This window comes from Rhinolophus sinicus, chromosome X (genome assembly GCF_036562045.2).
Source record: "Rhinolophus sinicus isolate RSC01 chromosome X, ASM3656204v1, whole genome shotgun sequence".
Lineage (NCBI taxonomy): Eukaryota > Metazoa > Chordata > Mammalia > Chiroptera > Rhinolophidae > Rhinolophus > Rhinolophus sinicus.
This window is the reverse complement of record NC_133768.1, coordinates 49,690,909-49,701,071: the sequence shown is the minus strand read 5'-3', so window position 1 is coordinate 49,701,071 and position 10,163 is coordinate 49,690,909. Positions and strand designations below refer to the sequence as shown.

The window sequence follows — 10,163 nt, the reverse complement described above, 5'->3', positions numbered from 1 at the left end:
CAGTAGTTATGGGGATGTAGGGTATAGCTTAAGGAATATAGTCAATACTATTGTAATAACTATGCATGGTGTCAGATGGCTACTGGATTTCTTGGGGTGATAGATGGGAGGGGAATTGGGGGCTAGTGAAAAAGTTGAAGGGATTAAGAAATACAAATTGGTAGTTACAAAGTAGTCATAGGGATGTAAAGCACAGGGAATGTAATCAATAATATGATAATAACTATGTATAGTGCCAGGTGGGTACTAGACAAGGGGATCACTTCATAATTATATAAATGTTTAACCACTATGCTGTACAACTGAAACTAATATAAAATAATATTGAATGCCTAAAAACAACCACTATTAGCTTAGTCCACATATGTAAGTTACAAAAGTTACCCAATGTAATTTTGATGTTGGATGAAGACTTAAACACAAAAAAATCATTTTCAATGTACTTCTCAAAGCAAATTATACAATTAGAGTCTCCATACTTGTAAACTAAACATTCTGACACAAATGCACAAATTAAAGTTGGTAACATTGAAGAAATATTACATGTTAGTTTTGAGATATGCAGTGTTTGATGTTGAGCAATCTTTTGGTCTTAACCCAGGATGACACCTCTGTTTGGGCCATCAGAAAAGAAACTACCCACAAAACATCCCAAACCAATTAGGTTAAGAAAGCACTAATATGCCTCTACAAAGCTTCCTGGAGCATGCTGGAAGTGCCAGACAGAAAAAATGGTGGCTCTGGATTACTGGCCCAACCTGATACAGTCATCATATGCAGTGTTTGATGTTTTCACATATGCTCATATCAGAAACCATTTGTGATTCTTTAGAATCAGGTGATTGCAACTCACTGGTGAAAGGCTTGGCATGGTTTGATCTCATGGCTTTGCCTAATGTTCACAGAAACCCCACTGTACCCACCCCAGTTGATAGTGTGTGTTCATGTTCTACTGCTACTTGCTTCCACAATGCACAATTTAATATAAAGGAAAGTAAGTTGCTATGCATATCTCTTTATCACGAATGAAACAGTTCACAGAATTCCACTCTCCACCCTCCACATGCTACCACATTAACATTCTCAGTGTGTGGAAGGCTGGATGACACAAACTGTTATAGTGAGAAAATGTTCCATTTGTGATCTGTATGCCTGAGGAAAAGCTTTGGAGTTGAGGAGGAAAGCGGAAGCCTTCCAGTTGTAGCTTTGCTCTTAATGTGTTCTTTTGCTGCCACAAAAACTAGTAGACTTAAAAAAAAAAGCCATGGTGTGAGTCACTTGTAACCTCTTGATCCACTGTGATGATTCTTCCTGTCTCCTTTGCTGAGTCAAAGCTTTGCAGTAGGCAATGCAGACACCAGTTGCTGGACATGTGGAATGACACCTCACAGTGGAATGGGCACTGGCAGGCAGAAGGCAAAAGCTGTGGCAGAAGGAAAGGCTAGTGCTACAGCACAGATGGCAGCCAATAACCCCACACCTTGAGCTAGATCTCATAATACTGGAAATGTCAGATCTTCACCCATCACAGCTGATCAGCAGCTTTCACAAGTGGGTCTTTCAGGAAGCCAGAAGTGGAGCAAGGGATATAAACATCATCTACGTTTGGCATGAGAAAACTTTATAAAACTCTTGCTCCAGTTTCTTCTCTATCTAGTCTGTCACATGAACTAAAGTCACTTCTCTCTCTCCAAGTTTTGGCAGAGGTTTCAGCTCTACATACGGTGGCTTCTGGAAACCATACCGTATTTGGTCAGTTGGGGAGGTGGAATGCTGACTGCCAAGGTTCCTCTACATTCTTGTATTTCTACAGTTAGCAGCAGGGGTGTATGGGAGACTTCTTCAAACTTCTTTTTGATGAACTCTGTCTCTGTTGCCTTTTGGAAATATTTTGATTTGGTATTTTTATCAACAAACCTCATAGTCTTACTGGTTAGATGACCGCCAACTTACCCTTCGGCCCCTGGGAGAAGCGGTTTGTCTTCTGTGCTGGACTCTGGTTCATTGTCTTTGTCAAAGGAGTCATCAAGCCAGCACTGGAGAGCTCCTCATCGTTGTCACCAGACAGCATGCCATGGGCCTGCAATCTTCTTTGCCAATTTCTCCAACCTTCAGGATTTCAACAAGAAGCTCCTTACCTAGCTTGGTCAAATTCATTTTGGTCTCTACAGTCATCAGAAAGGAACTATTGTAAGACATTTCCTTGGTGATCAACATAAGGCTACAAGGCCTGAAGGATTTTTGGCACAGCTACCACCATGTCAAGTTCCATCAGAGTTAGCTCATTCATAAAGTAGGGGAGTTGTGTTTTGCTTTTTCATTTGGATTTTCTTAGACACCACATTAGACTAGTACTCCTCTCCTAAGAAGTCTCAAAACATTCTTCCAAGCAATGCGTTCACCCAGGCTTCCTGTTCTTCCTCCTCAGGGTGGAGCCTCTGGCAACCTTTTCCCAGCTGTGGGGCTGCTTTCCACACTCTGCACAGGGCTCCTCTGGGGGTTTCAGTTACCCTAGGGGACACACCTGGCCATGAACACACTATAGTCCAGGAGCATCTTCTGCCGCACACTGCCCACCAGCTCCTTCTGCTTTGGCTGGCATATAATCTCCTCCACATTGCCTTTGCTGCTGCTGCGACTGTGGGTCAGGTGCTCCGAAGAACTGCTGTGTCTGCTGTGTGAGGGCAAAACCCCTGGTTTACTTCCAGGGACACCAGGTGGCTTCTTGATTTCCAACTTCAGCTTAGAAGCCAGAATAAGTCTCCTAAACCACTCCTCTTTTTCTCGGCCAGTTCTCCCAAACAGATACAATATCTGATCTTGCTGGTCAGATCTTGTTCCCTTCTGAGGATGGGTGGCTTCTTAGGGTCCTCACCTCCCAGCTGTCTCAGTTGGTAGCTTTTCTCCTGAAATCTTTTCATCTGTCTGGGCCTTGGACATAAAGTCACCTTGTTGACCAAGCTTGATACAAATGGGGTAATTTTTATTCCAGATTTGTTTTTGAACCAAACTTTTAGATACAAGATAAATCTTGCTCTCTGAGAGATCATAGATTTTCTGGTTGATGTAGGTGACCTCTGGTTTTGTTTCATGGTAGCTTGCCATCCTGGATATATTTTTATTGAGCTTTGAAAGTCTTAAGATTCCACCATCAAGTTGAACAAAGACTGAATGTGTCAAAGTCACATGGTAGGTTTCTGGATCATAGTTGTAAATTTCATTCATCCATCCCTTTAGTATTCATGGTTCTTTGATATCCAGAGATCTTGTGCTCCAGTGTTGTTGATTTTCATGTAGTCTGTGATATTTATGAGCACTTGGTGGTGTAAAAAAACAAACAAATCATGCAAACTGCAGTCGTGAATACCTGGCCAATTCCCAGAAAGAGTCCATTCACATATAGGGGAGAAGAGGATGAGGTGTGCGTAGACACACAGTATAAAGAAGCCCAATGTCTTCACTGATAACTCTGGATGCTGCATGGCCGAGCCCACCTTCTTGTCCCTGTCAAAAGCTGGACCATTGTCTGCCAGCATCTCTGGCTTGAGAGGCATAACTAGGAGCTTTTCAACTTTACTCTCCCCTTCCATTTCCAATCAAGTTCCTCAGTGCACAGTTTACAAAACTCTTCATCTTCTTTGCTCACTAAGGCAGACAAAGAACATTTCTCAAGGACTGGAGAACTTGTCTTCAGGCTCAAATCCTTTAGACTGCTCACCTGAGAACTTTTCAGTTCTACTTCTCTTATGGGCTCATCAGTGGACTTTGGGTGGTCACTTTTGGGGATGCTGGGATCACTTCCATCACTGTCCCCCTCGGAATCACACTCCTCTTCCTTGATGCTGTAGCAGTTATTGCTTTCCAAATGACTGTTCAAGCTGGACAGATTACAGAGTTCTGAAGCACTTGAAAATAAGGCTTTGTGCCTATGGCTGCCATTTTCTTCCCCTATAATTTTACTAAGGAGCTGAAAAGGTTTGTATATGACTTCTGAAATGTGTTGCTTAGTGTCTTTGATTTTGGCTTCCATTTCAGGCACTTTAAAAAAGGAGCATATTTACCACCCAAAGTCAGTTCTCCTTCCATCACCATATTATCTAACACCGTGAACACACAATATGATATATAGATCATGTATTACAGAATTGTACACTTGAAACCTCTGTAATTTTACTAACCATTGTCACCCCAATAAATTTTAACAATAAAAAATAGAATGTGTATCAGAGGGAGAAGTCACTGGGGAAGAAGGTGCTGCTTTGGAATCATCACCTCTATTTCATGGCTGTGTGAACTGCTTGAACAGGTGTAAATTCAGCTTGAAGTCAGGTGGTTTATAGGACACAGTATCTGACTCTTCCCTGGAGGTGTCTGTGGGCAGAGACTTAACTAAAGTCTTCATCAAGTGCCTGTGCCTTGGGGGGTGTGGGGGTTCTTTGTCTCCACCTCAGTCAACAGGGATTTCACAAGGCTCATGTAGGGTTTTGCAGTGGAAAGGGTGGAGGATGAGGCACTGGATGAGAGGACAAGAGACTTGGAAGAAGAAAACAAGGGAGAGGAAGAACTGGTTTTCCACTGAGAAAGGGATGACACACTGGGAGGACTAGCTAAGGACCTTGATTAAGATGACCTTGGGGACATTGCTAATTACACTGCACTTAATACTTGCACTGTTGGAGAAGAGGCCTCCAACAGCTTTACAGTGTTCTTGGAGAGGAGCAAAATGGCAGGGGACCTGGACAGTCCATCTACCAGGATGGACTGGGCCTCAAGGCCGGCAGGGTCATGGCCAGATAGAGGTCTTCCTTGGCTTCAAGCCCCCTTCCAATGCTCTAATTGTCCAGCCCCTCAAGATACTTCCTGAACTCCTCCTCCTCCTTCCCGCCGAGAAGTGAATGGCAATAGTGTCTCGGGACACGGACCTCTGCACGTATGTGCACTCTGAGAGCTGATGGTTTTAGCATGTTAATGGTTTTTCGGCATCGCAACCATTGAGACTTGGCATTGCCGGCTTTACAAAGACTTAGGCTTCGGGACCCACTGGCTGCCTCATTACTGCACCAGCATCCATTCTTTGCAGCCACGGTGGTTCTGGCTTCGACTCCAGCTCCGGCTGCTGTCCTGCTGCCCACCCACCCCCAAAAGATAACTTCTTAATGGTTTTTGTCCAGTGGATCTTTTCTCTCTTCCTTCTTGCACTCTTTCTTTGCTGTACACTCTGAAGCATTTTCAGACTTAATTCCTTTGTTGTACAGCTGTTTATTCATTTATCCTCTTGAAGGGATATACAGTTAGTAAAAACAATGGCACAGATTGCCAATTCCCCAAAACAAAATTCACTCGAGTTCTACTATTTCATCAGAGCATTCATATCTACAGTTCAAAGATTCAATAAAACTAGTCTTACCTTTTTTATCACACTTTAGATATGTCTAAATTTAAACAAGCTTCAGTATGGCCCACGTGTTTTAAGTAATTAACAATAAAAGAAAACAGTTTGGAGGGTTATATAGTGCTTATTATAAAACAATCTGCTGTGTAAGACTCTAAGTGAGTGGATGAAAGCCAAAAACAAAACAAAACAAAAAGGTAGGGGGAGACCCTAGTATGATGCAAAGTTAAGAGAATCATTTCTCTATGAGCATCTTAAAAATCCAGCATTTACCTTTAGCTTGTGATTAAAATGGTATCAGTTTACTAAGCTAAATATTTTTATTAGTGAAGATGTTGGTTTCTGACACAACATGTTTGACAGGTTGCCACTATTTTCTCAATGAAAGGTGATTGTTTTCTAATCAACCCTCACTGAGGGACAGTTGGATTACACCAAAAAACTGATCTATCTTTATTTGAAAATAAGCTCTAGTCTCATATAGGTAGTACGAGGCATTTATCAACTTTTAAATTATTTTTAATAAATTATTTTTATAAGCATAACCAGCATTAGTGAGCTTTCTAAGGAGAGAGAAGCCTGAAGTATTAAATTAAAATATAAAAAGCCAAATTATAATTGTTTTAAACTAAAGATGCTATTGTCTTAGTGTACCATAATATTCATACAACTTGTAGAATTGTCCCAATCTACAACTTAGTAGTTTATATGCTATGGACTAATATCTATGCTTCTATATGATAAGGCTGATGGTAAAGTATTACAAAATCTTTAAGATTTTAAAACTCATATTTCATGCAAAAACAGATATTAACCATAACCAAAAAAAAATAAATTAATTAAGTTCATTAAATAGAATTTAGTAAATTTAAGGGAATCAGAAGTCTATAGCTAAAGTTAGAAACTTTAACACCCTTCAAGTAAATGAGGATACCTACTGGAAGTTGGAAATGTTCAAATAACTTTTAGCCGATGAAAAAGCACATCTGTAATTTTGTTTGAAAACTCTTCTGGCAAAAGAAAAAGGAAAACATGGGCAAGTACTTGGCAAATTCTAATAGTCTCCTCTAAGCTTTAAGGTCTGAGCCTAAAAATAGAATTCTTTCAAATTATTACTTTAAAAGTAAGTAGAAATTTTGCAATTAAAAATATAAAATTGTATTATATTCCTTTTCCCTTAACAAGCAGCCCCATTTTTTTTTCTATCATTGGAAAATTATTTTCCAGATCCTTCCTATCAGAGATCACTCATTAATTATTTTATTAGTCTCGGGTCTGCTGTGAATAAATATAGAATATGGGAAGCTTTGAGTCCTCAGGATTACAGTTTTTCCAGAGTTTCAGCTATGTACTGTCATCATTTTAAGCAAATTCCTCAAATCAATCTTAAACAAATCTCAAAAATCAGTGCATTGCTATATTTGGCTCACTGTAGACTTACCATTTATTTTGCCTTCTAAAAATACCAGCCAACAACATATTTAAAACACAATATTTTAATTATATGCTAGAAGTTTTGAATTATTATTTGCTAAAAATAATGAGTAGTTTTTTGATAGTCTTCATTTTTGGTAATATAATGGGGATAATAATGGTAATGGATGAGGCCAAAATTAAAGATAATTTAATAGGGGAAAGAAAATATCTATTAATAATCAATCAGTATTTTGAGATGCCATTGCATGCAGTGTATATAGAGCTACTTTTAATAAGCATCATATATATATATATATATATATATATATATACACATATATATATACATATATATGTGTATATATATATATATATATATATATATATATAATTTTAACTACAAATAATACAGAATATTTGAAGACCATTTTTATCTTAACTGCCTAATGTCCCTTTTCTCATAAACACATAATCTTAATATTTTCTTTTGGAGTCTCTCTTAAACACGTTAATGTTGGTACCTTTCCTCTATAATTTTTCATATCATCTTGTGTCATTTCTCAATGGTTACTAAATGGACATGCTAAAACTCCTGTTGGTAGTAGGCATACTTAATACCCAGGAGAAATTAGAGAGTACTGGAGAATTGTCTGGCAATCAACTTTCATAGTCATTAATAAATAATCCAAAAAGAGAAATAAGCCAATGTAATTTTAGGAAACAAATAAACCAATAAAAGTCTAACTTTGACAATTATATAAAAATAAAGACTTTACTAAGAATAATTTATTTAGTAAAATAGTTTTTATAGTTAGTGAATTCTATAGGAGGTATATACTATACTGTGCTGAGAAAATAGGCAAGTGGAACTAAGTATGTAAAATTTTAAGTAACTGAAGTTGTAGCACTGAGTTGTTGGGGAGATAGTGGAAAATATCAAGCTTGCTTGTGTCATATTGAGTGGTACAATCTAAATGATATAGTAGAAGAAGAAGGTAGGATCTTTTAGGGCTGAAATTATTGGAGAAGGCTTTTTTCAAAGAGGTGATATTTGACTGGGGTCTGAACAATTTGGTAAACATTTGCTAGGTGAAGATAGAAGAGACTGGGCTACTGTTGGTGGTAATAATTTAACAAAGGCAAAGAGCCTAGAGCAGGTTGGTTTGTACAAACACCATCCTGGTTCATGGATGCAAAGGAATACATGGGGGGGGGGGGTGGTGTCAGGAATTAGAGAAATGTTTCACACAGAAAATTTTCTTATGCATGCATGCATGGCTCTTTTTTCAATCTGATAAGACATAAATCACAGTTGCAACAGGTTAGACTGCATAGAGGAAAAACTGACCAAAAAAGAAAATTGCTGACAAATTTTAAGAGGAATCTTAGAGCTATCTGACCTGCGCCATTTTGCTTTGCTTCCAAACTAGGTTTTACCTCCCAAGGCTCCTCATGACCATTTGTTTCTATCCACTTGGGCTAGGCAATCTGTTCCCTGAACAAAAACAAAGTTTCTCTGCCTCTGCATTTGCTACAATATAACAGTCTATCCAACAGTTAAGAGCCAAGTCAAATAACACCTCCTCAGCAAAAGCTTTCTCCAAAGCTTTCAGTCCTAAACAATAGTCCCCTTCTGTTCTCTGATTGAACTTAGATTGCACCACTTACATGATACAAGCAACCTTGATTTATAAATATGTGTTCATCTGTTTGCTTTACCCTACAAAGTTGTACAAATTCGTAAAGGCAGAAACCATGTAATGCAACTTTTCATGCCACAGGGTTTGCATTTTCATAGGCTACTCTACAAAAACAAAATCCAACTCACAAAATAATGCTAAATAGATACTTGTTGAATGAATATGTTCCAGTGTTGACACACATTTCGTTCCCTTCATGTTTCTCTTTATCCTTATGAAGCACTCCTTATATCGAACCCATTTTTATGCTTACCTTCTAACACTTGGAAAATAAAATGATTGAAACATATCTAGTCTCACCCAATAATGATTTCACCGTAAGGGCAAAAAGAGGCACCTAGAACATCTAAGGATGATACTAATACCTGTGGACAAAAGAAAGCAATTTAAATGTCTTTCTGATTTATCTACTTGAAACACAATGCAATATGAGGTTGGAGGAGGGAAATTGAGCTGCAGTCAAACAATTTTATACTACGGATGTTTAACGCCATACTGTAGGTGCTGGGTAAGAACGGGCAGAAATAAAAATGTGGTTTTCTTCTGTTAGGCTATATTTTAGTTTGAAGGGATGGTTTGGTCTTCTGCAGCAGCTATGAATATTTATTTTTTAAACTGATGATTCCAATTTTTTAATCCATATGAACACAAGTGAAATTCTAACTTTAAGTACCTGTTCAAAAAGTTAATTTCCTTTTTTGGATTTACCTCCCAGAATAGGGATTTGGGTTGTTGGAGCACTTTTAAACCCAATTAGCTTTTACAACAACCAAAGCAAGGCACTGTGAGAAAGGACTTCAGGGATCTGGATCCTCTGTTTTACCCTTAATTATCCTCAAGTACTTTATTTACCAATTTCCACCCCGACTCCCACAACTTTTAGGTCTCAGGAAATAACTTTGGAAGGCAAATAGAAGCTTCTTTTAGAGTAGAAAGCCACTTAAAAATGGATAGGACTAGGGCGAGGCTAGGGAGGCATGCTCCTTATGCACAGAATAGGAAAGGGGCACCCTCATACTCAGTAATGAAGATAAGTATTTAATGCACTATTTTAATGATGTAAATTAATGCAAAAAAGTCCATGATGAACAAAACATCAATTTTTTAAATAATGACAGGATCCTATCCTGCACTTGCATGACTCATCTAAATTGCTTTAATTTCCTGAGTTTTTGGCACATCCTTAAATGTTGCAAAAGAGGTGAGTGCCTTAATCACCTTATTCCAGTCCAGGCTTTCAGTCCTAAACATTTTCATGTATGAATCTCCCCAAGTCTCTTCACTAAACGCCACCTTTGGATTCAAAATCCATTGTATCAGCACTTTTCCTCTGGATAGACCTCTGTTACTACGAACTTCATGCGGGGGTCCCATCGAATTATTGGTGGACTCCCACCAAGTGGAATAACGTTATTTATCAGGTGTCCCCGCCTTCAGGTATCTCCTACTCTTCCAGCTCCCAGTTTTGTTTCTAATTGTGGGAGACAGTCCATTTTGACACCCTCTTCATGCCAGAACCACAATTACAATTCTGCTTCACTCTTTTCTACTTTTGGAATGAATATTCCCCTCAGTTCATTTCCAGCCTCTTGCCAAAGGTGTAATAGAAAAAACGAGCCTACACTCAACCGGGTCTCAAAAGAACTCCGCCCTCC

The 10,163-nt window shown here is 38.6% G+C and overlaps 1 pseudogene; it reads right to left on the bottom strand.

Moving 5' to 3' along the window:
* Positions 1-1,525: 1,525 nt before the first annotated feature.
* On the bottom strand, positions 1,526-5,227 carry LOC109437981 (testis-expressed protein 2; annotated as a pseudogene).
* Between the last annotated feature and the right edge of the window lie 4,936 nt (positions 5,228-10,163).